The following is a 27,814-nucleotide window of genomic DNA, read 5'->3' on the forward strand; positions in this document are numbered from 1 at the left end:
TCATTAAAGAAAGCAAGAGGCTTTAATTAAACATGGTTTGTGAGATGAAAGGAGTCAGGCTATATATGAGTTTGCGTATTGTTTGTGGTTGAGTCTCACAACCACATGGCCCAGTAATGGATGTACCTGCGTTGTGCTAGAAGTAAATATTTTTACTCCTCCTTTTCAGGTTTTGTAGTCATCAAACAAACTAATCAAAACTTATTATAAGACCTTTGTGATTACTGATACTTCAAGATGAGTAGTAAGCGAGACAGAATAAAGCAAATAAATCACGTGCCAGAATTTCCAGTACCCTACTCTGCTAAAACTTCTCTTGAAGTTTTTTTTCCCCCAAACTTTTTCGTAGAATACTACATAGAAATATCTTCTGCGTTTTTGTTAATGCCCTAAAGAGTAGTCTTCAGATTTTTGAATACTTTGGAATGACTGGGTACTTGTTCAAGATTGCCGGTATCGCCCCTACTCCTCCTGCTCCAAACCACACAACATCTGCTGTTTCAGTGTCGAATGGGATGATGCCTGAAAACGGCTTCAGATTGTATCCATTCTCTCTCCTTCCCTTAGCCTCTCAATTATATTTATATTCTGGTATAATTTTCTCCTACCTCCCACCTCATCCTCTTGAGAACCTCTGATCCAAAAACAGAGTAGGTCTTTTGTTAGGAAAAAAAAAATGTCATTGCTTCAGGGAGAAACATCTTACCACTGATTTTATTGAGTTAGGGTGATGATGTAAAGTGGAAATTTCCTATATTGTAAAATATTTACACACATTCTGAGGTAAACAATAAAGGTCTGCTAAGTCAAGGCGTTTCTCTTAGGGGAACATCATACAGAGATTGAATTTTCAACACATTTTTGAAAGAAGTAACAGATGATGGTAAGGAGGGAAAGGAAGGCATCTTGTGTATTAGCAGAAGATGAAACAGACAAATCAGGGGTGAGGAATCGTAAGCGTTCAGGATAGAGATGATGATGGGGGAAAGAACTTACTTGCCACTTGCCAAATTTTCAGGAAGTACCAGTTATGACAAACCGCTCCCACATTTCACTCACTCCTTCCCAAGGTCAGAGAGGTGATTGTGTGATGAGACTGGACCCAGGATCTCTCTCTCTCTCCCTTGGTCTTAGGTTAGCCCTGCCATGGGTCTTGGGTTAGCCCTCCTCCTCTCCCTCAGGCTGTGCCTCCACCCTGCCTGGGACTGGCAGGCAATTCTTGGGGAAGGCAGAGCTAAGTCATATTCTGTATTCTAGCATTATCAATAAGAAGGCTGGTGTTGTATCCTTATCCCTTTGACTTCTGTATCTATTTCTCATCACATTTGGTCTGAGAGTGTAAAAGAAAGGCAATATTAAATTACCTTTAAATCTCAATGCATGGGCTAATTGGAAAAGAAGCAGAAAATTAAGATAAACTTACTATCTTTCTGAAACTGCTTTTATTGTGTCAGTTTCTGTTTATCTCTTCATATGATTCCAGTCACTGCTGTAAAAAGTCTCAGTTTCTTTGACTTTTCAAGGCCTCCCATTTTTTGTTCCTACTCTACTTAAGCAGCCTTGTTTCTCACTGTAGGGAGCAGATCAAGCACAGTGCTTGTCATCCTCAGGGCCCTTCCTAAGGGAAACTGCTCTTCCTGCTTTGGTGGTGGTCTCTGGGAATCACTTCTGTACCATGTAATTCCTGGTCACAGCTCATTGGATTAAGAATGCGCGTGTGACCCAAAGGCAACCAATTCATAAGCTGGCCAGCAATGAATCACATAGCCTTTTACAAAACTTTCTGCCCAAACAAGGCCGAAAGTAATGAACTGTGTCAGTCAGATGATAGTCTTTCTCAGGACTTTGAAGGGATAAAGTGTGAATCAGGCAATAGTCAAAGGGAACAAGATGGTTGGGAGCTAGAGAAGCGAGCCCCAAGAGAAGCAGAGACAGAGAAGCTGGTGGGGTTAGGAGGAATGAGTGGAGGGAGCTAGCCTTTCAGGAACATAAAACCTAGTGTACTGTCTATCTACACTAATTTACTTGACCTCAGAGGGCATGTTGTTTTGCACCAGTTGGTCACAAATTTGCACAAAAAATCTGGAATCCTGAACATGACCAGTGGATTCTGCCTGTTTTGTTTATATCCCACCTTTTCTCAGCTCTTGCCTCTCTTCCATCCATGCACTGCCCATTGTCATGTTGTTCTGGAAGCTTTTCAGAGGTACCAAGTTCTTTCCCTCCTCTGTGTTTCCATACAGATTCTTCTATCTGTATGGCTCACTCTGTTTCATCCCACTCACTCCCAACCCTATTATTTTCCTGGCTGCTTCCTGTCAGTTAAGTCTCAGGGGAAATGTCATTTCCTTGGACCCTCGCAACTGAAATATTATCCCTGTTTTATTCTTAGCACTTCATGTTCCATTCTTTCCTAGCATTAGTCGTATTTTTCAATTATGTTTTTATTTGCCTGTTTATTTGACAATGGATCCTTTCATTAGTCTGGAAGCAATATATGGGGTAGGGGTTATGTGCATTTTTGTTTGCCAGTGTGTTCTTAGCATTTAGCTTAGTGCCTACGACACTGTAGAGTCTCAATATCCATTGAATGAATGAATGAATGAATGAATGGCATTAAATGGTTCCTCCATTTCTGCTCGTTCCCATCTACCTTTCTCAAGTCCAGACATAGACCCTTCACTTCTTTTTCTATCTCATTGTTTCTTTCTTTTCTAATTTTTTGCATTTATAGTTTGACCACTACAAGCACACTTGCCATTTATTGTTATATTATCTGTTATTCCTTAATTGTGTGTGCTGGGTGAATTTATACACTGCTGAAAGCAGGGACAGTAGCTCATGCTGTGTATCTCCTCTTTCCCCACAGTGCCTAGCCCAGTACCAGACTTGTTATGAAAATTTAACAAATACTTGAACACCTAAAACAAAGTCCCTTTCACCAAAAGATTTAGATGTAGAATGCCTTGAAGTTCTAGACTTACTTTTATTGCCAGTAGTGCTTTTTCAGGAGAAGGATCTGTGCTTTCTATCATCATTGTCCCAATAATTGAGAAGGAATATTACTCAGCCATCAGAAAGAACGATTACCCAACATTTGCAGCAACATGGACGGGACTGGAGGAGATTATGCTAAGTGAAGTAAGTGAAGCAGAGAAAGACAATTATCATATGATTTCACTCATTTATGGAACCTAAGAAATAGCAGGGAGATCGGTAGGAGAAGGAAGGGAAGAATGAAGGGGAGGTAATCAGAAGGGGGAATGAACCATGAGAGACTATGGACTCTGGGAAACAAACTGAGGGCTTCAGAGGGGAGGGGGGTGGGGGATTGCGATAGGCTGGTGATGAATACTTAAGGGGCACATATTGCATGGTGCACTGGGTGTTATACGCAAATAATGAATCATGGAACACTACATCAGAAATTAAAGATGTACTGTATGGTGACTAATATAACATAATAAAAAATTAAAAAAAAAGAGAGAGAAGTAAGTGCCCACGGATGCAGAACTCTGGAGTAAGCACTGAGGAAGTTTTAAGGTCTACTTTCAAACATAGTTCTAAAATGTCTTAGACAACTAAGACTTGCTTTGTGCTTTGAGTACTAATAATCAGATTCATGATTACCTTTGCATGAACAAAGTCATTAAATGGTAAATGGGCCCTGCTTATTCATCTAAAAATTAGATTTTAGATTGACTAGAGTAAAATTCAAAATTATTGTCCTTATTAGCTCTACTTTTTGGTCCTATTTTACCTTAATTTATTTTTATTTTACTGTTTCATCTCTATCTCATCTCCAGATCTAGATTATAAAAATCTTTGAGAGTAGATACCATATTTTTTTAAAAAAACAAGTGATCTTTATTATTTCAGTTTTACTTCTTACTAAAATAAAATTTATGTACAATAAAACTGCACATATTTAAAGTGTACAATATGGATGAGTACTGATGTGTGCTTACACCCCAAACTATGACTACAACCAAGGTACTGAACATTTCTAGTGCATCCAAAAGTTTCTGTGTGCCCCTTGCAGTTCATGCCTCACTTCATTCCTTGTGCCATGTGGTCACCTGTTTCTAGCATTATAGGTAAATTTACATTTTAGAGACTTTTATTAAAATGCAAACATACAGTACATACACTTTTATTGCCTGGATTATTATGTTTTTATATGATAATTTTGGAAGTCATTCTATGACTGTCAAGATTAGTACCATATATTAGTAGGTAGTACCTTTTGGCTGTTGAGTACCATTCCATTGTATGATTATACCATATTTTGTTTATTCATTGCTGATGGACATTTGGGTTATTTCCAGTTTTAGAGTATTACAAATGACAAATTACTGTGAACATTTATGAACAAGCCTTTATGTGGACATATGTTTTCATATGGAATAGAGTTATAGATGATGAATCACTGGGTTATAGATGGTGTATGTTTAACTTTTAAAAAGGCTGCTTGCTGAACTGTTCTCCAAAGTGATTGTACCATTTACATTCACAGCCATTTATGAGGACACATGGCTCCCAACACTTGGTTTTGCCAGTGTTTTTAATTTTAGGCATTTTGAAGGGTATTTAAAGGTATATCATCATTTTAATTTTTTCTCTTGATGACAAATGGTGATGAGCAGTTTTTTCCATGTGCTTACTAATCATTTGTATATATTCTGTGAAATGTCTGTCAAATCTTTTGCGCATTTGTAAACTGGCAGGTTGTAAGAGTTCTTTATATATTTTGGACTCAAGTCCTTTGCCTGTTAGCATTTTTAAATATTTACATTTGAGGTGGAATTTTAGGTCATTGAGAATGGGTTCTATTTTTCTGGTTCTTCATATTTTAAGTAATTTTCTACCGTGGTCATTCTGAAACTTTTGTTGCATAGACTCTGGGTTCTATTATAGTCTTTGAGGAATTTTGTTGATGTTTCCTTTTTTTTTTTAACATCAATTAACTGGTTATGACATAAGCCGTGACGTTCTATTATTTTATATGGGCCGCACTCTAAATCTTAGTTCAGTTCTTTATGCCTTCATTGTGTTTTTTAAAATTTATCACTCATATGTATGGTTAAGAGGACAACCTGAACCTCTAGTTTTCGTACATAGACCTAGGGGGTTTACCATCTTACTTTTTCCCTCTGGGATGTTCCTTCTCACTTTCCAGTGGCATCTGTGGTTGCCAGGCTCTTTCTTTGGCTCTTCCATCCAGAAAGATGGTGCTTCTCTCATAGTTTAAGCTTCCTGCTCCACAGTAAAATCTGTAACTGTAGCCCAACTGTGGGGCAAAGCGACAGGAAAACATAAAACTCACCCCCATGCTTGCTGCTGTAAATTTCTACTTCCCTGCATAACCTGCCTGCTTTTTGTTTACTCTTCCGAATTCTTTGAATTCTTTTCTAGGTTCTGTCCTTATTAGGAGTGGGAGGATTGGTCTGTAAAGAAGTTATACCACCTTGCTGTTAGTTGAACTCTACCTACCATATATTCATTTGATTTAATTCAAATTCAAGTTAGTTAACATAGAGTGTTGTTATTAGTTCCAGGGGTAGAATTCAGCGATTCACCAGTTGCATATACTAATGCTAGTAGTATAGGCATATATATACTGCATATAGTACTGCATATACTATGCTACTACTCAGCCATCAAAAAAATGAAATGCTGCCATTTGCAATGACGTGGATGGAACTAGAGGGTATTATGTGAAGCAAAATAAGTCAATCAGAGAAGGACAGTTATATATCTCACTCATATATGGAATTTAAGAAACAAAACAGAGGATCATAGGGGAAGGGAAGGAAAAATAAAACAAGATGAAATCAGAGAGGGAAACAAACCGTAAGAGACACTTAATCATAGGAAACAAACTGAGGGTTGCAGGAGGGGAGGGTGGGGGAATGGGGTAACGGGGGATGGACATTGAGGAGGGCACATGATGTAATGAGCACTAGGTATTATATAAGACTGATGAATCACTGACCTCCACCTCTGAAACTAATAATACATTGTATGTTAATGCATTGAATTTAAATAAAAAAAGAAATATTAAAAAAAAATAAAAGTTTCTTTAAAAAAAATACCTAGTAGTGCAATTGCTGGGTTGTAGGGTAGTTCTATTTTTAATTTTCTGAGGAACCTCCATATTGTTTTATCTCTTTTATTCCTTGCTCTAATTGCTTTAGAGCCAGAGCAGGGACTTAGAGACCAGGTCCCTGTTTTTCTCTCAGCTTCTTCATGAGTATGTGAAGCCAAGACAAATGAAGGGACATACAGGCAGCAAACCAAAGTGGGGAAGTTGGGGATGTGGTTGGAGGAGAGACCAAAGTTGTCAAGATTTTTTAACCCCCACAGAAGAGATACTTTGGGTCTTAGGTGGGTTGCTGATACATGGACTATATCTAATTTTTTCTTCTGCCTGTTCATAATAAATACCAGTATTGAACATCTACTCTGTGCTAGACATTGTACTTGGTGCTTTATATACATTATCTTTCATCTATATGTGTGCAAGAGTTGAAGATTTTGTTCAGCTCTATCTCCCGATGTTCGGGTGTGGGTCTCAGGAAGGTTAAACACCGTGTGTAATGTCATGTAGTTTATAAGCAGTGAAACTGGGGACTCAAATCCTCCTCCTTCATCACTCTACTTTTTGGGCTCAAATCTATGCTAGTGTCTCTCTGCCTCTCTGTATTATTTTGACACAGGCACTGTTTACTTTTATTGTCTTAGCGGGCTGACGATCCCTCCCAAAAGTGTTACCACCTATGCAGTGTGTTTCCAGGTCTGCGCAAAAACTGGGGACTGAAGAAGAATTTTATTTGCATTACAAAGGGAAGCCCAGTCTCATTTCCCTTGGTAGTTCTCCTCTTTATCAAAAAGTACACTCCAGATATTTGCTCACATAAGCCTTCAATAAATGCTTGTTGAAATGAATTGAGTCCTTGGGAAAGTGTTGAGTGAGATCAAGTGAATCAGTGAAATAACCATGACAGTTCAAAATCATATAGAATGTAGAAGGTCTAATAGCACCTTTGGTTGTACCTTCACACATACATTGTAACGACTTGAAACTCATTAACAGCCTGTTCTCTGTCTTGTATGATCAATGGTCTGCTTTCACTTACAAGACTTTTTTTCTTGTTCTGCTTCCCAAAAGAAGAGATGAGGACTAATGGATGTACATACTAAAATCAGAGAAATTTTATACATTCCTAAGAAATTTCTCAACATTTCTAAATATCTTTCAGAGTTAAAAACACAGGGGTGTTGTTCATGAATTCTTTTCTATCTATAACACTATAGTTCTGTTTATGTCTGTGGACTTGGTTATTTCTGGAAAGGGTAGGGCTTTTTTTTTCTCTATGACTCAGTGTTCATTTCACAAACATTTATTTAGTAGCTAGCATGTGCCAGACACTGTTCTGAGCCCTGGGGCTAAAGCAGTGAAGAAAATTTAAAAAACCAAAACATTGCTGGCCACGTGAGCTTCACCTTCTAGTGGGGGATATAGATGATAGACTAATAAATTAATAAAATAACAAACAAAAAAGCAATATATACTATGCCAGTGGTGATAAGGGCAGTGGAGAAAAATAAGTCAGAGAAAGGAGATAGTGCTGTTTTAAATAAGACAGAGAATATCTCACACGGTAGATAATCTTTGTGCCAAAACCTGAAGGAGCTGAGGGATCAGGCGCTGGGTTATCTGAGTTCAAAGCACGCCGGACAGCGTAAGAGTCTTTAACGGCTTGGTGTCTTTCTTACAGACCAATGGTTTGAGGGCCCTGTGTAGGGGGCCCTGCAGAAGGAGCTACCTGGCACATTCAGGGCACAGGAAGTAGGCTGTAGGCCAGTGGGGCCAGCTCACTGCAGGCAAGGGGGCAGGGGGGGCAGGGGGCTGAGGTCATTATGTCCCGTAGAGCACTGTTTCTGAGGAAGACATGGGGGTGGAGAGTTGGCTTGAGCAGAGGAGGGAGATGGTCTGACTTTTGTTTTAGCAGATTTCTCTGAATAGAATAGACTCTAGGAGACCAAGATCAAAGGAACAGAATAGTAGAGACAATGAAAATAATTCAGAGGCAAGATCCTGAAGGATTGGGTCCGGGTAGTGACAGGGGAAGAGGAGAGAAGTGGTCACGGTCTGGGTACATTTTGAAGACAGAGCCAAAAGGGTTTGGTGAGTGGAATAAGAGAAAGGAGGAGGTCAAGGATGAATGCCAAATTATGACCTGAGTACCAGGAACAATGTAGTTGTCTTTAACTGCGGGAGAGAAGGTCTTGGGAAGAGTGTGTTGTGAGAGAATAAGAATATAGTTTTACATGTGGATCCAGAGTCTAGGGGACATATCAGGCTCGAGCCACAATTGTGAGCTGTCACAATATAGGTAATAGTTAATACCATGAATATGGTCAAGATTACCACTGATCCCTGGAGTGCTATAAAATTAAGAGATCCGGGAGAAGAAGAACGATAGGAACAGTAGATGGGGAAGGTATGGTCAGTGAAGTAGGAGGCATACTGGGAGAGTAGCTTGTCCTGGAACTCAGATTAAGAAAATATTTCAGGGGAGGGAGCAATCAATGCCTTAGATGCTGCTAACAGGTCAGATAAGTTGAGGAATAGCAATATGGAGGTCATTGGAGAGCATGACCACATTAAAAACAGTTTTATTAGAGCAAAAGGGCCAAAAGACTGGTTGCAAAAATATTTTAGAGTTAATTGGGAGAGAGGATCTGCAAACAGTGAGTGTAGAGAAGGCTATTCGGGAATAGCAGAGAAACTGGGGCAGGTGTAGGGTCATGAATTTTTGGGGTGTGTGTGTGTGTGTGTGTGTTTTAATTTAATAAGATGGGAGAAATTTCAAGATGTATGTTTGGATGCTCCTGGAAATGATCCCATAAAGAGGAAGAAGTGATGATGTAGGAGACAGTGGGGAGAAATGCTGACAAAAGCAGGAAGGGGATGGAGGCTAGTGCACCAGGGAAGGGCTGGTCTCAGATGAGAGGGTGGACAGCTCGTCTAGAGCAAAGAGGGGGGAAGACCAACTCCCTTGGCAGATATACAGATGTGTGTGGCCTTTGCCAACCAAAGCTTTTGGTTGATATAAAGGTAGATGAAAAAATTTAAAATGATGTTGGCATCTAACATAAAGGCATAATAAGAATTCTTGATTTTACTGGGAAAAAAAGAAAATCTAGAAGAGGTTAGCTTGTTCAGTGTTTCATTATTCAGGATGAGAAAACCGAGGCCAGGAACAAGCTACTTGTTGGTAGAATTGATGCCAGAACTCATGGTTTCCATCTCATCATCCTGTGCGTAGCTCACTACATTGTGTTACTTGGTTATTTAAAAAGGTATCATCCCAGCTGGTAAACACAATATTTTATTTTATTTTATTTTATATTTTATTTTATTTTATTTTATTTATTTTTTTAAAGATTTTATTTATTTATTCGACAGAGATAGAGACAGCCAGTGAGAGAGGGAACACAAGCAGGGGGAGTGGGAGAGGAAGAAGCAGGCTCATAGCGGAAGAGCCTGATGTGGGGCTCGATCCCATAACGCCAGGATCACGCCCTGAGCCGAAGGCAGACGCTTAACCGCTGTGCCACCCAGGTGCCCCTAAACACAATATTTTAAATGGAATATCTCTCTGTGAAAGCAAATTATATCAATAAATAGTATATTACCAAGTAAGCATATAGTAATAGGAAATCATGAATTGTAGTCTTTCATATTATTTCATCCAACCATCACAAAAATCATGAGTTGTGCATGACTGTGACCCATTTTGCTGGTGAAGAAATTGATACCTCAAAGCAGTGAAGTAACTTATTTAAGGTTACAGATTCAGAGGTGGTAGAACCAGATTGGAAATCCAGGTTTCCTGACTCAAATCTAATAGTCTCTTATATATCATTTCTAGTAATGATTTATCAAATCATGCTCCTGAGTTACCCAAAATGTTAAATTATTTTCAATGTCTTCTGTTAAGATAGGGAAATAATTAAGTCCCATGCAATTCAGGTAAGTGTTTTAACACTTTAGGAAGTATGTTTCAGTTGTCTGAAGATGTCACTCATCAGAACTCCTTACTTCCAGGGACAGATGAATGTACGAACACACAAGAAAACTGATGGTCAGCAGGCAGCTGATAAAAATAAAACTTTTGGGGATGAGTACCACTTAAACCTCAGACAACCTAATTTAAAAGTCATTGGTCCTTTGAGATATGGAAATATTTTCCATATTTCTTAGACTTTGCGATCATTGGTGGGAAGAGAAGCTGATATTTGAGAGGCACGATTTAAGAGAGGCTCCTGACTCATGTCTCTTGCATGGGTATAGGGAATCCACCTGAAAATCCAAGCGGGATCAGGATCCCCTGGAAGACACTCCAAGGTGTGATAAGCAAACGTAAGACCAGTTGCAGTGCCAGTGGACAAGAAGAGAAAGGAGGCCCGAAGCCGTACCTCTGACTGGGAGCTAAGGGCAAGGGCCCACTCTGCCTGAGCAGGAACATGCAGAGTCAGGGAAACCAACACAGTACTTTCAATTTGAAACAGAAAAAGGATAAGAACAGTATATTACAGTTTATGTCAGCATGAATTAACTAGATTAACTTTCAGGAGGTAGGAAAGTAAACTATATAAGACATTAATAGAACCCAAATCATTTGACTTTGGACTTTTCTTGCGTAGTCTTCATTTTTATTAAAGCATTGATGGCAAAGCAAAGTGAGTTTGAAGTATCCATCTGATCAGAGCCACGATTCTCAACTTGCAGATGGGGCCGTGCAAATAAAACTCAAACCTTTCTTGGTGCATCCCCAAGCTGCTGCCCTGCCATAAGAATCCTCCTTCAAGGGCTATGGAGATTTCTAGCTAGAAGGAGACCCTCAACTACTAGAAGGACTTCATTGTCAACCTGGTACCTCTCTTTCCAACTTTTCTCCTAAGGTCTCTCTCACAAAAGCAAGAGAGTTCCAAGCCTTTCCCAAAGTCCTTCACCCATGAAAGAATGTGCAGAGTCACATAAGAACTGCTTACTAGCTGTAGCAGATTACTTAACATCTCAACACTTTATCTCTTCATTTTGGCCTGCCTTCCCATGTGTCCAAGGTCATGTCTTCAGTAGGTCTAATTCAGCATCTGTCTACTCTCCCTTCCTTGACTCTCATGTTTTGAATAGAGGGTCATGTTTCATTTATGCAGCCCGATCATTCATTCATTCATTCATTCATTCATTCATTCATGTATTCACCCTTCATTTATTTAAATCGACACATAGTTTTCGAGTGCCTTCTAGGTGCCAGGTCTTTTGTTATGTCCAAGGTGTGTATCGGTGAATAAAATAGACAGTCTTCCAATGTTGAGAAATTCCTGTATTGACGTGCTTACATTTCTTCATGGAAAACCTTTGACTTCTACGAAGTTCTGGTCAGGTTGCATCTAAATGATAGTATATACTGGTGTGTTTCAAGCATTCATAGAGAATCTTAAGGAAGCAAAGTTTGCTTATAAGCACATTTCTGTAAAAAGCCAACTAAGTGGAAAAGTCAACTAAATAAGAAAGGTAAAGGTAAAACTAGTTAAATAAATACATTTTTAAGTCTGCTGTACTATTTTTCAGGTCTAAACATAAGGAAAGGTGCAAGTTTTCATAATTGCTTTGGATAAAGTATGAAACTGTGGCAAGTGTTTGAATTCATCTTCTACTGCCTTTCGATAGTTACCCCACTTCACAAAGTTTAAGGTGTTTTTCTATTTTTAGGGGAAATATCTATTTATTTAGATAGATAGATTTGAAAACATGTGATACCTAAAATAAGCAAAAGCCTTTAGCTGTGCTTGTTAGGAGTGAGAAAAAGTAAGTTAAGGGAACATCTGAGGACAGAACACACAGACCTGTCACCAAAACTAAGCAGCTACAGCACATATATTTTTTTAAAAAAACAGATGAATGAAGAACAAAAACTCTTAGATATTGTTTTGTTGAAACATGCCCACAAGTGTGTGCACACACACCCACGCCCACCTACACACACACACACACACGCACTAAAAATCAGTGTCACTTGGATAAATAATAATTTGATTTTTAAAAGACTCCCAGTCACAGCACTGTGCAGTTACAATTTTAACAACGACAAACTTTAATTAACGAGCTGTGAAATGCAAGCTGTTCTAAGCTGCATAAGCATTATGTGTTAAACAGGACTTCAGAATGGAGCTAGCCAACTTAATTCTAGTAATCAAGTTCATACCTAAGAGATTCATTGAGTACTGTCCTTTCCTACATTTTATTAATGGTTTCTGTGAAACTCAGCCGCATAAAATGTAAAATTGCTCCAAAATTACAGACTAAACTCCTAATTGGATCGAGAGAAAATACATATCAGTAAAAGGCAAATTCTGGGGACAGTATATGTGATTGAAATATGGTTGCTTGGTGTGCATGGACTTCGATCATGTACTTTCTTCTTCTTCACGTTCCCCTTGATCGCTGTGTTTATTTTGCAAGTCCAGAATTTATACTCTGGGAATAGTATTCTTGGAATGGTGAATCTGGACTTAAGGACTTACTAATTCATAAGATCTTTTATCTTTTCTTTAAAATATAGTCTATATATTAGTAGTCTGGCATAACTCATTATGGTACCACATTTCGTGTGGTGTCAAGAATATAGTAGGTTCAAAAATATTTGTGAAACTGAACTTGATCTTGCTGGTCCCCATCCAAGTAATGATTGTTCTTTATTTCCTTCCCCTTTCCCTGTCTGTGAAGTAAAGTCTATGCGTATTGTATCTACGATGTCCTGTAGTTTACTCAGAACTCGTTCTCTGTCATCCATGCACCTATGATTCATGTCATTAACATCTGCCTAATCATGGAAGCAAGGAACTTTGAAGCCATCCTTTCTTTGCTCTCTTTAAACAACCCCTGTCCATATCTGTCAAATCATGTCACTACTTCTCCGTATCTATGGCTGCTGCGCTAGGCTAATGCGTGCTATCTTTGTGTAGGTTGGCCCAACATGCTTCTAAATGGCCTACTTGACTTATTTTCCCCTCTATTTTCAGTCATTCTACACTCTATTGCTAGAGTTATTTTTCTAAGATATTAGTTTCATCTCTTCTCTTTTGGAAATATTCTCAAGTATAAGATGGAGTCTAAACTCTTCAGTGTAAGAGATGAGAAACCCGATGGGCTACACTAGTCTACCTGTTACCCTCTCATCAGTGGCCATATTCTCCAACACTTCCTTTAAGCTCACTGAAATTCTCTCTCTCTTTTTTTTTTTTTTAAGATTTTTTAATATATTTGAGAGAGAGAGAGTGAGCAAGCATGAGCAGGGGAGAAGCAGACTCCCCACTGAACAGGGAGCCAGATGTGGGGTTCGATCCCAGGACCCTGGGATCATGACCTGAGCTGAAGGCAGATGCTCAACCGACTGAGCCACCCAGGTGCCCCTAAGCTCACTAAAATTCTTGAAGTCCCAGAAACATGTTGTAAACGTCTATTCATCTGTTCTTCTGCTCATATTTTTTTCTGTTCTTTTTTCAAGTCTTAGTTCAAACATTACCTCCTGTGAAGATTTTCTTCTCTGCTTCAGGTAGAGATAAATATTATGGGTTATTTGCTTTTCACATTATTCCTCATCATTCTGTGCTGTTATTTGTTTCATGTCCAAATCGTCTACTAGATAGTGAATTGGCTGTAAGAAGGTTCCCAGTGATTCTTAACCTCCACACATTCATGCCTGTGTAGCTCCTCTTCTTGAGTGTGGGCTGGACTTACTGACTCACTTCTGAAGATTAGCGTGACACAAGTAATGGGATGTCCCTTCCAAAATTCTGTTATGTAAGACTTTGGTTTCTGTCTTGGAAGCTCACCTTCTGTGTTGCTCTCTCGCTTGCTCTGAGGGACACCGCTGCCTTATTGTGAGTTGCCCTATGCAGAGGCCCCCGTGACAAGGAACTGAGTGTGGTTTGTGGCAGACTGTCAGTGAGGAAGTGAGGCTTTAAGCCCAGTGGCTTGTGAGGAACTGAATCCTGTCAGCAACCATGTGAGAGAGCTTGGAAAAAAGATCCTTTCCCAGCAGCAGAAAACCAACCCACTCTCTTTGATATCAGCGCATGTACTGCATCACACTGTCCTTCAAGAAAGGTTTATTTCAGCTCTCCTACCATGTGCTACCCAGGTGCGAAGCTAGGCAGTAGTTCAATGATAAAAAAGTTAGAGGCCCTTTCTTATTCTCTGGTTGTTGTGGTTTCCAGAGCTACTTGCCGTCTCCTAACAGGCAGCTCAGGTCTTCCCTGTCCTATACAAATTCAGATGAAAACCTTAAAGCCCATCCCTTAACTGATACTTTCTCAAACTACTATCTTTTTTCTTTTCAATGCATGAAGGATCCTTAGGACAAAAAGACTGCCAGTATGATGTGGACACAGTAAAAAAAAAGGGAATAGTGCATGAATTGGGGCCAGGGAAGACGTGGAAAAATTCATACAGAGCATTATAGGTCATAATACAAAACTTGGTTTTATACCAAGTAAAATGAGAAGACTGCATTATTAGTGGTATCTAAACAGCAGTTTTATCTATTAGCCTCCTGTAGGCTTAGTGTGTAGACTAGTCTGTGAGCTTGTCAGAGGCTTCTTTTCAAGATCTGGAAAAAAATCATTAGCTTAAAAATGAGAAAAAAATTATTCCTGGAAAGTTAGAATCAATCAAAGTATAAATAAGTTTCTGTAGGATGTAGTAATATCATGTCAAATAGTTAAGCACAATTCAATCCAATTCTACCTAAATGTAAATACAGTAAGTTTAAACCATAAGAAAAAATAAATTATCTTTAAGAAAACTCAAATTTATGAGAATCATAAAAAAACCTTTCAAAAATTTTTAGAGAAATTATATTTAATATGTGATATGAGTGTATTTTTATATGTTTGAAATGATATTGGGTGAGAGCCTCCAAACTTTAGAATGCTGGGTCTTATAACAGACATGGACCTGCTTGCTAATATCTAAAAAGAGCAGAGTGTCTCAGAGGACAAGAATCAATCAGAAGGTGAATAATCTCCATGTATATAACTATTCATAGTAAAAATGCATATATGTATATATATATATAATATTGCTTATTAAGTACAAGACATTATATATATATTTCAGGTGGCTGGGTTTTTTAAAATTTTTATACAAGAAGTATGGAATCAAGACTTCAGTTATAATATATACGCCACTAGTATATAATCCTGCCCCTTGAGTAAGGTTCAAGTTTATTTTCAATGTCATAACAAGATGTATCTGGCAGTTCTGAAAACTAGACCCAATAAATATTTACTTGATATTTCCCTTGACATGTGTCTGAGAATTTATTTCCTACCCATCTAGCAGACTGGGTTACTTTTATCCCTTTGTTAATTTTTGTCTCATATTGACGAGATACACACAAAAACACATATACTCATATGCACAAACACACACAGACATGCATATAAACACACAATTATAAAGATCAGGCATCTCACATCTCCAAAGAAAATTGAAATAAGATTTTTGCTTTTTCTTTATGTTTCCAATATAACCTGGAACCCTGCCAGCCACACCAGAATTGGATACCATCTGTGAAATTAATTTGAATTTCACTAAGTTTAATTTGCTTGCCTCTAAATCAGCCATGGCAACCCTCCAAATTTATTTTTCCAAGTTTAGACTTTAATTTTATTCCAAGATCTTTCTCCTGAGTATATTTTGGTCTCTTTCACTAGAGAACTGTCCATTTTAACCATTCATATTTCTTATCTTCCCAGTATTTGAGTTACTAGTTTGTGTCTCAAACTAAACTCTAATATAGTTAACAAGGAACAATGTTTGTGAGTTCAGCAAAGAATCAAGGAAATTGTTCCCAAGTCGTTTAAAAAACATTTGGTTTTTATAAATGTTCACCCTGATTTGGAAGTTATACATGGCGGGAAAGAGGAAACGTGAGAAAGACCTCAGAGTAGCCTTTCTTACTCTTGTTATCCCACAAGAACCCTTGAAATAATTTTCAGGTCTCAGGGAATCCCTGTGTAGTATTATTATATCTTTACTCCTCTATACATTGGTATAATCTGTACGTTTTAAATACAATAATCCAACTAAACTCTCAGTGCTCTTTTGATTGTAAAAAGATATTTTCCTCTACATCAGTTTATTTGGCCAACTTCTGACATATTCTTCTTGTATGTTTCTTCCTTCTCACATGCTAATGCTAGTCAGTAGTGAAGGGGGAGGAAACATCAGTTCTTTTGATTTTCAAATTCTTGCTTGATTTTTTTTAAACCTCATTCAAGTGGGTTTGACAGTCTCATCACTAATTTCTACCACACCATTGCTGAGAAGCTGTGTACAAGAATAGCGTTAGTACATATACAAGAGTAGTGTTAGTCCCTACTTAAAACTAAGAAAATCTCTGTAGCCAAACTTTCTTTAAAAAAAAAGCCAGGTAGGTAAGTAAGTTCAGCTTACCTTTTTTTTTTTTTTTTTAAAGATTTTATTTATTCATTCGACAGAGATAGAGACAGCCAGAGAGAGAGGGAACACAAGCATGGGGAGTGGGAGAGGAAGAAGCAGGCTCATAGCAGAGGAGCCTGATGTGGGGCTCGATCCCATAACGCTGGGATCACGCCCTGAGCCGAAGGCAGACGCTCAACTGCTATGCCACCCAGGCGCCCCTCAGCTTACCTTTTTTGAAATTGTTCCCTTTTTTCCTTTTAACAAAATTTTAAAACTCAAAAGGCGAAGATAACAAATTTCTGTTAAATACATGACTTAAGTCAAAAAATAGGCTTGGTAGATTTAATTTAAATGAAAGTTGCAAATAGATTTTAATAAATGTTATTTATGATATGAAAATTATTGATAGTGTCGTTACTACATTGACTTATTATACAAATAGTGGAGTGTTTTCAAGTTTTGATACTGCATGTATCCTAGCATTTTACTCGCTTGAATATTACATGCTGGCATTATTGAGTTCTTAGCAATCGTGTTACCTTTACTTTTCTGGGCAGTAAGTTCTGCTAAATAACTTAGATTCTGAGCCTTTTCACTGAATGTTACTGGTTTTTTTTCTTTTTTAAAAAAAGCTTTACTCTGTTTTGAGGTTCCAATAGCCCTTTAAAATAATTATCCCTTTTATTTGTCAAGTAGATATGATTTGTGGTTGTGTCTTTTTCACTTTGCTGCAAATTCTAATTTTCTGGCTATAGAGGAGGCACAAAAAATTGGATAGCTTGGATTACCAGCCCGTTTAAAATCACTGATAAATAGCTTTCACTATAGTGCCAGACTATGTGTGTGTGTGTGTGTGTGTGTGTGTGTTTCACTAGGACAGTGAAATGACTCAGATGATTGTAAATGCATCAGACTCGTTTGTAGGCCAAGGACTAGAATCCTTCTTTTCCATTTTATACATGCCCTAAAAACTTACCACATTATATCACCAGGTATGTTTCTAAAACACAAACATTAACAACCTATAAAATGTAAGAGCATAAAAAAAGAACTAAATGAGAAAATCACCTGAAGTATCAAAACTTCTCAACACAATTGAGTTTGAATTTACACAGTTTATATTCTACAGCCTTCACAGCAACAGCTAAGTGGCAGAGGCCAGGCAGCTAAGCCATGGCATGGGAAGATTCCTTCTTTAGAATAGAAATTTCTATTTCTGTTCAAAGCAGTTGGTAGTACATGATGGGAGGTTGGGTGTGATAAGCTGACGCTAGCAACCTCTTGTCGTTCCTTTTATGCAATAAAATGCTCACCAGTTATCAATGACCTCCTTAATCCAACATCCAAAACTGAAAGCTGGCTCAAGCAAGTGAACGTGGTCCGAGTCATACAGGACTGAAAGTCCTCTATCAAAATATACCTACCAGCAACATTCAATCACTGTTTCTCTTTGTAAGCATGGAGTGGCACATTAAGATAAAGTGTGTGTGTGTGTGTGGGGGGGTTTGGTCACAATCTGCTGTGGAACACCCAGCCACAAATCTGAGAACCCTAGGATTCCAGAGAACCCCTGTTGAGAAGCACCATCTTACAATTAAATAATCCTAACCTTCCTTCTCTCCCTCCTCACCTTGACTAAAATGTCAAAGATCTTTTGGTGTATCTGCTGAAAACACAGTACAGTAATCACTTTGTGATTTTGAGCTTGGCCTGCCCAACCCCCAAGGCATTTGCCTAGACAGAGCAGACGTGGAGATGTGCAGGTTATTCCCCTTTTGAGAAAGGACTCCCTGCCCCACTGCAAAAGGTGTGGTTAGCTGATGATGGTCTCCAGCCATTTGTTTCCTCCTGACCCGCCTTAACCTTTGAGACAAGGTCTTGCTATTCTCAGGGCAATCTCAGGCCAATAGCTGAGCAGGGTGGTGGTATGACTCCTGACCCTTTCCACCCATTGTGTGGCTCCTCTGGTGAGTTCTCCTTTTGGCTGGGAGAGACTTGGGAGATCTGTATTGCAGCCTACTGACTCCCCTGCCCAATCTGCTTCCTTCCTTTTCCTTTTATAGCAGTTTACTTTCTAGGAAACTATTTGCACTTCAAAGTCCATCTCAGCCTTTCCTTTCTGACAAATCCAAAATGTTACAGTTGTACCAGGAGTGGTCTGAAAAAGCAGGTGGTAAAATGGGACTTTGGAAATGGGCCACTCACTGGCTGGCTAGTAATGAGCCTCCTCTCCCTCACGGATAGCTCCTAGAACAAGGTGGTGGGTGGTCCAGTTGTTACAGTGTTTACCCATGGTGAGCTGAGAGGTTGAGCTGGAATGGGACATACACTGGCCAGTGCAATCATTCAGGGTTTCAAATGTACCAAGAAATAATAAAAATCAAGACAATGGAATTGGATGGTTTTTACAAAATCACATTGAGTCTCTAGGCTAACTTATAAAGAAGCCCTCATCTGACGCTGCAGAGGCGCAGAAAAGCTGAAGACCAAGCACAGGGTTTGATAGAGCGGCTAAACTCCAAAGATGATTGAATGTTCCAATGAGGCAGATCTGTTACGTGAAAGTCATGGCAAGTTGGAAAAACTTAGGACCCTAAACATGGAATGGGGACATTTGGCTTGAAGATTTGATTTCCTGGACTTACCTGATTTTCTGGCCTTGAAGAAGTTGCCCATTCCTCCCCTTAAGAGCTAGTACCTGCCTACCCAACTCCCATGCCCTGCCAAGCCAGAGGATGAAAGGAGGGATCCCACCTCAGAGGCTGCTCCCACTGCTTTCCTGACTCCAGGCCTATAACGGGAATTAAGGAGCAGTAGAACTCAGGCAGGGATGAACTGCATTTGAAAGGGGAACCCAGGACCACAGTCCAGAGGAGCTACAAGACCTGGCGAGCAGGGGTCAGCAGGGGATGGGGTGAACCTCTGTGCTGGAGGCTGAGGGTGCTTGATCAAGGGAGTCCAAACATAAAAGACTGGTTATCAGAGAGTTTATTGACTTGGGACACTTGTTTGGGGGTTATACCCTGGCAAAAGCCAAGGAGATGGTGCAAACTTGTGGCTGGGATGGCTCCTAGAGCCTAGATAAGGTAACGACTCACACTGAGTGAGGTTGAAATACTTAACATTGCCTAGTGATACACACAAGAGAATGGAAATAAAAGACTGAGTGAGGTAGATGTGCTGTGATGGTTATATTACATGAGGCAAAAAGAATCACCAGATGTTCTTATGTTCCATGGGGAGAGGTCCCCACATCAAACTTTGACCGAGGCCATCAGGAATTCACTGGAGAGGAGGACATCAGTATCACCATGGTGTTCAGTGCTGTCACTCCTCTGTGGACCACAGCTGAAGGTAGAAGAGACCGTCAGAGAAATTGGCTCAATAATAGCAATGGAAATAATTGGGTTCTAACACAATAGAGGCCAGGAAATAGTTCTTAACACCAGACCTGGAAGATCATTGCTCTCCTGAGCACAGATAAGATCAGAGTGACAGCCAAGGGAGCCTAACCCACAGAAAACTATGAAGATGGTTTGTAGAATGTTTTTTGCCATGGGAAAATAGATGGATTGCCAACACAATCAAAAGAAAACCAGAATTGATGAACAGGAGTCTGACGTCTGTTGCCTAAATAAAGCTATATTCTCCTGCCCAGTTTCTGGATCTGAGCCAATTTGCAAACTAGGATCCACTGAGTCAAGAGGATTGGGACCCTCAGGAGAAAGACTCTATTATGCCCTGTGATGGTTCCCCCAGTCCTTCTTCAAAAGAGCCAACAGCCTAGTCCAGTGACTGTATGTTGGGAAAGGGGCAATACCCAAACATACAGAGGCCTATTGGATGCAGGATGTGTTCTGATACTGCTATCAAGTGACCTGATGTGTTACCATGCTTTCTCTATTAGAGTGAGGAGTCAGGAAATAAAAGGGTCCTGGCCAAAATCCAGCTTTGGTTGGTCTACAGGTCTGCGGATGTACCCATTGGTCATTTCCCCATTCCATGAATGCTTATTTAGAATTAACACACTTGGCTTTTGGAATAACTCCCACATTGCATCCTGGTTCTGTGAGATAGAAGCTATCACAGTAGAGAAGTGGGAGCTTCTGAAACTTCCCTCCACGCTTTGTCTAGGATGGTCAATAAAAAACAGCATTACATCCTGTGGGCAGATGCTGGAGAGTAGTGCTACTCTTAAAAATCTCAAGGATTCAGTGGTGGTAGTTAATCCCATTTGCCCCACGCACAAAACAGATGGATCCTGGAGAATGACTATAGACAACCCCAAGATCAACCAGGTTTTTGCTCTGGTATAGCTGCTGTGTGTAATGTGGTTTTATTGCAACCGCGGATTAATAAGGACTTGGGTACATCATATAGAGCTACTGATTTGGCAAATGTATTTTCTATTTAGATCAGTAAAAAGGATCAGAAACAATTTCCCTTCATATGGAGCAAAGACTGTTCTTTAATTTACCGTTTTGCCCCAAGACAAAACTCTCTCACTCTCAGTCCTGTTATAGTCCGAGAACTCTGGAGCATGTGGATGTCCCACAGAACGTCACACTGATCCGTCACATCAGTGGCGCCATGCTGATAGTCAGGATAAGCAAGAAGGGGCCAGCATGCAGGGAAGGACACATGCACTCTAGAAGGTGAGAGGGGTAAATACTTGCAACCCTCAGGGACTCGCCAGTCACTGAAGATTTCAGGGGCCCCAGGGCTAATGGTGTGCTGGGTCACCCCTTTCCAAGTAAGTTGAGGTAGCTTGCATCCATCCTCTATCCCAAAGGACACACTCAAAGTGCCTGCTCTTCCACTTCAGGGTCTGAAGGCAACACATTCTGTACCTAGGAATACTGCTCTGATCCTGATAGTGAGTGACAGGAAAGGTTCCCCCCTTTGAATGGGGCCTAGAACAGGAGAGGACTCTGTAGTAGGTCCAGGTTGCAGCCCCCGGGCAGCAGACCCTTTGGAGGTCAGTGTCATTGGGGGCAGAGAGCTCGTGGGGTGAGGAAGAGAGGGAAGGCAGGAAAGAGAGACAGGTGAATGGGCTGAAGTCAAGGGTGGAGAGCCTTCAGGACTCCTCTGAAGAATGTGTTCCTTTTACTGTGGGCACTTGGGAAGCATTCTTTGTTTTTGTTTTTGTTTTTTCGTTTTGTAAAAGAGTAACTTAGCAATAGGAGTTTTAGAGAAACTTCGATAAGGTTCCATGTGCAAGGTGGACTAAAGGATGCTGGGTGCTCTCAAGAAGATGATTTAACCTTTTACATTTTCTTGTCCCCCCCCCCCCCCCACCGAACATGCTCATGTAAAATGTTTATTTCAACTAGGGCTTGGGAGGAGAAGAGACAGGAGAGTGAGATTGTGTGCATGACACATCCCATTTTGTCCCTGCTTGATTCGGGACTAATTTTTTCTCTTGCTTGTGAGTTTGCTGCAACGCGGCTATTTCATTCCCTGCTCCAGAAGATGGGGAAAGTCATTTCTATCAATGCCTTCATTACTGCATAGACCCAGTACAACCAAATTGCATGTCTTGGGGAATTCATTACAATGAGCTTCTACCTGTGTATTGTAAGTACTACATTGCCTATAACGGACTCTTAAGTTCCTTGGAGAATAATGTTATTTATTCTTTGCAGCTCCTTTAGAATCTCTTAAAAGTGTTTGACTTCCAATAGACTGAAAATATTTTCTAGCAGGAAAAGTAGTCAAACTGTTTCTAGGCATAAAACAATGAAACACTTGTAATAATCAAACTAATCAAACCAAATGAGGTCTTTTCATTTTTGCTTCCATGATCGGGATAATTGAGTTAATTCTTGATTTCACTTGCAATAACAAATATTTGTAGAGTTAATATAGTAGTCATATAGTTCATATTTAAAAAACTAACAGTTTGTCAAATCTGCCCTAATTGAGACCACACACACACATCAGGCAGAGAGAGAGAGAGAAATTACGCTTTGTTCTCCCAAATCTCCTTTTCCTTATAGTGACATCTTGTGTTGTATTGAACGATATGTAAACATAGGCCTGGGGTAACCTTCTGGGTTGGTGCTTCCCGTATTTTTCTTAAGTGTAGGTAATTAGACTCCAGCATTTCCTTATAAGTTTCAATGTGTTTCTCCTCGGAGTAAGGCCAAGTTAGTACTTGAGTAAGAGCTCCCTCCACTGGAGTCTAAGCTTTAAAACTTTTGCCTACTATCTGCCTTCTTGATCTCTTCGTGCATGCACCCCACCTAGCACTGGCAGATTAAACCAACAGAGCATTGAATAATGTCGTTCAGAAAAGCTGCAAGTAAGCCCATTTATCATTCCAAGGAGGTTGAACTGCAGAGAAAAAGAAAAACCCTACAGCAACTTCGTCACTCTCGAATCCCATCGGCCGCACAGAATATGCTCTTGGAAGCTTGGAGCTAAACTGACTATAATCACATGCCTTCAAGGTCCTAGTCCAGTTTTTCATCAAAATCACCTTTTCATGAATTATTGCTTTCAAGAAATAGTTGGAGATTTACATACCAAAAGTTCTATCCCAGGGTCACTGTGCTTCCTTTAAGAAAGTTTACAAATTTGGGCTATCTTTCTAAAAAATAAAAATTCAGATATTTAACATTGTTTTAGGGCTTTTGGGTTAATCAGATATTCTAGTTAATTCTGAGTGACTGCTTTTGTCATACTTGGATTGCATATTTTCAACGAACTGGAATAAAATAAGACCAGATAATTAGCATAAGCTATATAGGCCATGTTCAACCATTCTGGTGAGGTCTAGGGTTCACCATTATGAATATTCATTACTAGCTGCGTAACCTTTATTAAGTTACATAAGCATTTTGAAGATGTTTCTTTATACAAAAATGAGGCTATTAACACATTACATACCTCAAAGGTTTGTTCCAAACATTTAATGAAATAATGAGTGCAAAAGTACCTTGTAAACCATAAAACCTGTTATAGGAGAAACGGCTATGAAGTGGTGAGATAGATGTTTTCAGACTGGCTGAACTTTATAATAAAATCTGTGAATGAGTATCGTATGTGTCATTAATACCATTAATATAGAGACATACTACATATCATAGCTTTATCACGAGGACCAACCAAGCAAGTAACATTTAGCCTAATGGAGAATGTTATCTTTTCACATTAATAGAAATATACCAGTTTTTTTGTTTTTTTACTGATGTTATTTTTCTAAACCCAGTGCTCCATTTGCAAAAAAAAGAGAAAAAGTGAAATTTCATCTTGGAGGGTTTATTGTGGATTTCTTTTTTGAGTGAGCAGGTATTTCTAGCTTATCATAGTTCAGTAGTATCAGTGAAATTTGAGTATTTTTGCATAAATTGCACTGTCAGAGTCAACATAAGCCAATTGATGCATACAGTCCTCCAAAAATAAATTAGATTGTGTGATCACAGTGCTGCCAGAATATGTGTACATACTTACTGTGTTCGGCTTTATCGGTATCTACTCCTGACCACATTTCTCCTTTCCCGTGTCACGAATCTAATCACATCAGCAGGAACTCAATAGATCTTGGTTGAAAGTAGTCATTATACTCACATATGGTAGAAATATCAAGCCCCTGGAATAATGTCAAAATTAAATATTATAATTTTTCAGACATTGAAAAAAATCAGAGGCAGCTCGTTACGTGGACTACCAACATATATTTCAGGTATTTTTTCATGGAGTGAGTGCTCCTTATCAAGTGGAAATCATTCTATAATTGGCTCAGTAAATGTTTGCTGATGATTCTCATACTGAATTATTTCAGAATTTATTTTGTTTATTACGACCAAAGAAGATGAGAAGCATGTCCTTAGAGGTTCAAATTCCGTTATAGTTATGTACTGATGAGAGTTCTATCTCATTCCTCACATCACTTCCTTCTTACCTTTTCTGATAAAGTTATGTGCTTCCTTCATGTGTTCAAGTAATTCTTTGTATATTTCACAACACATTGCATTAAAAAAAATTCTTTCAAGGGCTCAAGGATTCTGAACTCTTTGGAGTTGTTTTGTTTTGTTTTTAATATCTTTAGTACCTAGCGCAGTGCCCAGGGTCCCCACCATAAACAATCTCACTATACCGTTGTTGTATAATAAGAGAATAACAAAAGAAATATTTTCATTCTTTCTCTACCTTGTTAAGATCCTTGAGATATGACAAGGTGGGATCCTCAGAAAAATATTCGTAAGCATCAGGGCAACCGCTTGCTTGATTTAACAATTTGCCTATAAAGTCTGCTAAAAAAAAATCTGAACTTCCCAGGGGATAAAAGTAAATGATAATTTTTTTGTTGTTGTTTAGGGTTGGAACATTTGAAGTGAGCAGCTGGGACTATATCCTCCTTGCACTTTGTTCATACATAAGGAGAAATGAAAATTCTGAAAAGACATCTGTATTGTAAATCAAAATACATTGCTGAAATCAATGTTGAGTTGACATTCTGCTTGCAAATATTCTTTTGAGATTGGTTCTTGTAAATCTCTTTCCCATCTGGTTTTTATGTCTGCTCTGGGACTTGTATGCACATAGTTGTCTAGGATCTGCTCAGAATGTTGAAATAAAGTGTGTGGTTTTTAATAAAAGGTTAGCCAGGAGGGGAAGATACTGTCTTGGTCATATCTAAACTGCTTATATATCTTGTAGCTTGGCTTAACTTTTGGAAACTTTGCAAAGTGTTTTCTTGGAATAACAAAACTTATTTGAAGTCATGAGATAATCCTACCCTGCAACTTATATCTTTGTAAAGAACATTTGCTGGGAGGATAATTTTTATTTTTAAACACAGGAAGAATGAGCAGCAGAGAAAAGTTGGTGATTGCAATTTCCTCTCTTACTATAATTGCACTATTTCCATTAGATTAATGATGGAAAGGAACAATTGTTTGTGTAAGTTCCTTTCCTTATTGAAAGTTAGTTAATTTGAGAATGTTTACCCCTTCTTAAAAGGCAAATTCAATGATGACAGAGGGAAAACAATCAGTCAGAAACGTGTCATGATAAAAAAGCCCTGTGACTGGAACTTCACATCTGGAACTGATATCCCTCCTTGAGTTTTATGAGGGATTGGTGTTCTGAATGGACTTCCAAGTGAGAACATCATTGCCACCCTCACCACATAACATTTACTCAACTGTAGTCTTTAATTACAGGTCAATGATTAATCTTTACACCCCAACCAATCTTGCATTCATGCAAGGGAAAAGAAATATCACCTTACCTCTTGGAAGCATGAAGTTGGTGCATGCTCTTTGATCTTCTGTGTTAAATGGGGTCTGTGTGTGTGTGTGCGTGAGCGTGTGTGAGCTTGTGGGTGGGTGTGCACTTAGGTGTGTATCAGGGCATCTTAGAGGGAGATGGGAAGAAGAGAAAGCACTGAAAAAGCTCTGCATAACCCTGAATTTCCTCCCCACTAAGGAAAGAGCTAAATAGATCCACTGGAGCTAGGAGCTTTCTCTCTGAGAATAAGGACAAGGCTACTGACTTCAGTTTGTCATTTTAGGGGGATTCTTTTTGACTTGAATAATACAGAGTAAGAAATCATGGAAGGAATAAAGGGAAGTGAAATGTACCCCCTTATAGACCTTTGGGGACCATTGTTGTGTCCATTGTAGATTTAAGCTTATCAAGTGAACCTCAACATCATCTTCATTCCAGCGAAGTCCCCTCTTACTTGCATGTCATGTCCAGCGCTCTCCACCCAAGCCCTCACACAATAGCAAATCCACAATCTACTGTCATATGTTATGGTTTTAGACTTGGTTTTAAAATAGAATGGGACAAACTATTTTGTAGAGGGAAATATTTTAATATTCTCTATTATCCCTCACCGCTAAGGATTTCACAATAATTCTAGAAACAGAATGGCTTTTATGCCTTGATATCTGACTTTATAGTTCTCTTTTCTTTCTTTCTTTAGTAAAGATCAGTCATTTTCAAACTTTGATATCTGTAAGAAAGAGATTTTTCAATGATAATTTTTTCTACATATGCTTTTTACTTGTTTACTTAGGACTTGCATCTCTGCTTAAACTGTAAGTCCCCTTATTATCATCCTCCGGGCCTCTCTCTCTGCCTTTATTTCCCTAAGAGGAGGTAAAACAAAAGGAAACCCAGTGAGGAACCCTTGCAGCCTGCTTGCTGACCTGCTGCAAAATCCAGGATGCCTTAAGGGCACTGGCGAGCTTCGGACAGTACAATTTAAGAACGCTTAGGGAGCAGGGGAACTGCAGGCCGCGAGCCAGGCCTCTGTATTCTAGAAGCAGTTTAACAGGATAGCTGCTCCATGTTGGTCTTCAGAAGGGGTTTGGTGGCTGATACCCTATGTGAGGCCATGTTCCTTTGTAACCTGACAATACAGTCTTATTACTTACTACATGTGCATGACTAATATTTGTTTCTTCCAAGTTCAAGAGTGAGCCCACAATGCGGTGGGCACTCCCTTCGTGAGCCTAAAGACAGAAATACCACGACACACATTTCATTCCTTACAATGAAGTTACAAAAATGTCAATTACACTTGGACTTTCTAAAGCAGCTGTGTTACTTGACCAGTTCGACTCCTGTTAGGACTCCCCAGCATCACATAACATCAAGCCGAACAGACAGCATAGGGCTTTCCTTCCTAGTTTTTTTTTTTTAAGATTTTTTTTTAAAATTTATTTATTTGACAGAGATAGAGACAGCCAGCGAGAGAGGGAACACAAGCAGGGGGAGTGGGAGAGGAAGAAGCAGGCTCATAGCAGAGGAGCCTGATGTGGGGCTCGATCCCGTAACGCCGGGATCACGCCCTGAGTCGAAGGCAGGCGCTTAACCGCTGTGCCACCCAGGCGCCCCTCCTTCCTAGTTTTTAACCACTGCCTCCAGATAATCTTGTGAAGCACATGTTTCCTTGTAGTTACCACCGTGTTCTAATTCTTTCTTATTGTTTGCAAGTCTGTCTGTAACTTTGGGCATTACCTTGCCTTGTTCCTAGGCTTCCATCCACCATTTCACATGGAGCTTTCTTTCACTTCCTCTTGTCCATCATTAGGGAGTCATCTTCTCATTGCCAATAATCTGTAACTAAAGACGGGGAATACCTGCGATGAAATAAAACGGTTTCTTATTGTCATCATATCACTGTTATCTGATATAGGGAGAGTGCTTATGAATGTGTGCTTTAATGAGCAAATGTTTAAAGGTCTGTGAGTTGTGTGTGTATGTGTGGTATGTGTGCACAATATGCAATCAGTGAGTCTCAGGTGGTTTGATTAGTGATGCTCTGAAATA

Source organism: Ursus americanus, chromosome 9 (assembly GCF_024610735.1).
Source record: "Ursus americanus isolate L20-20 chromosome 9, mUrsAme1.1.p, whole genome shotgun sequence".
Lineage (NCBI taxonomy): Eukaryota > Metazoa > Chordata > Mammalia > Carnivora > Ursidae > Ursus > Ursus americanus.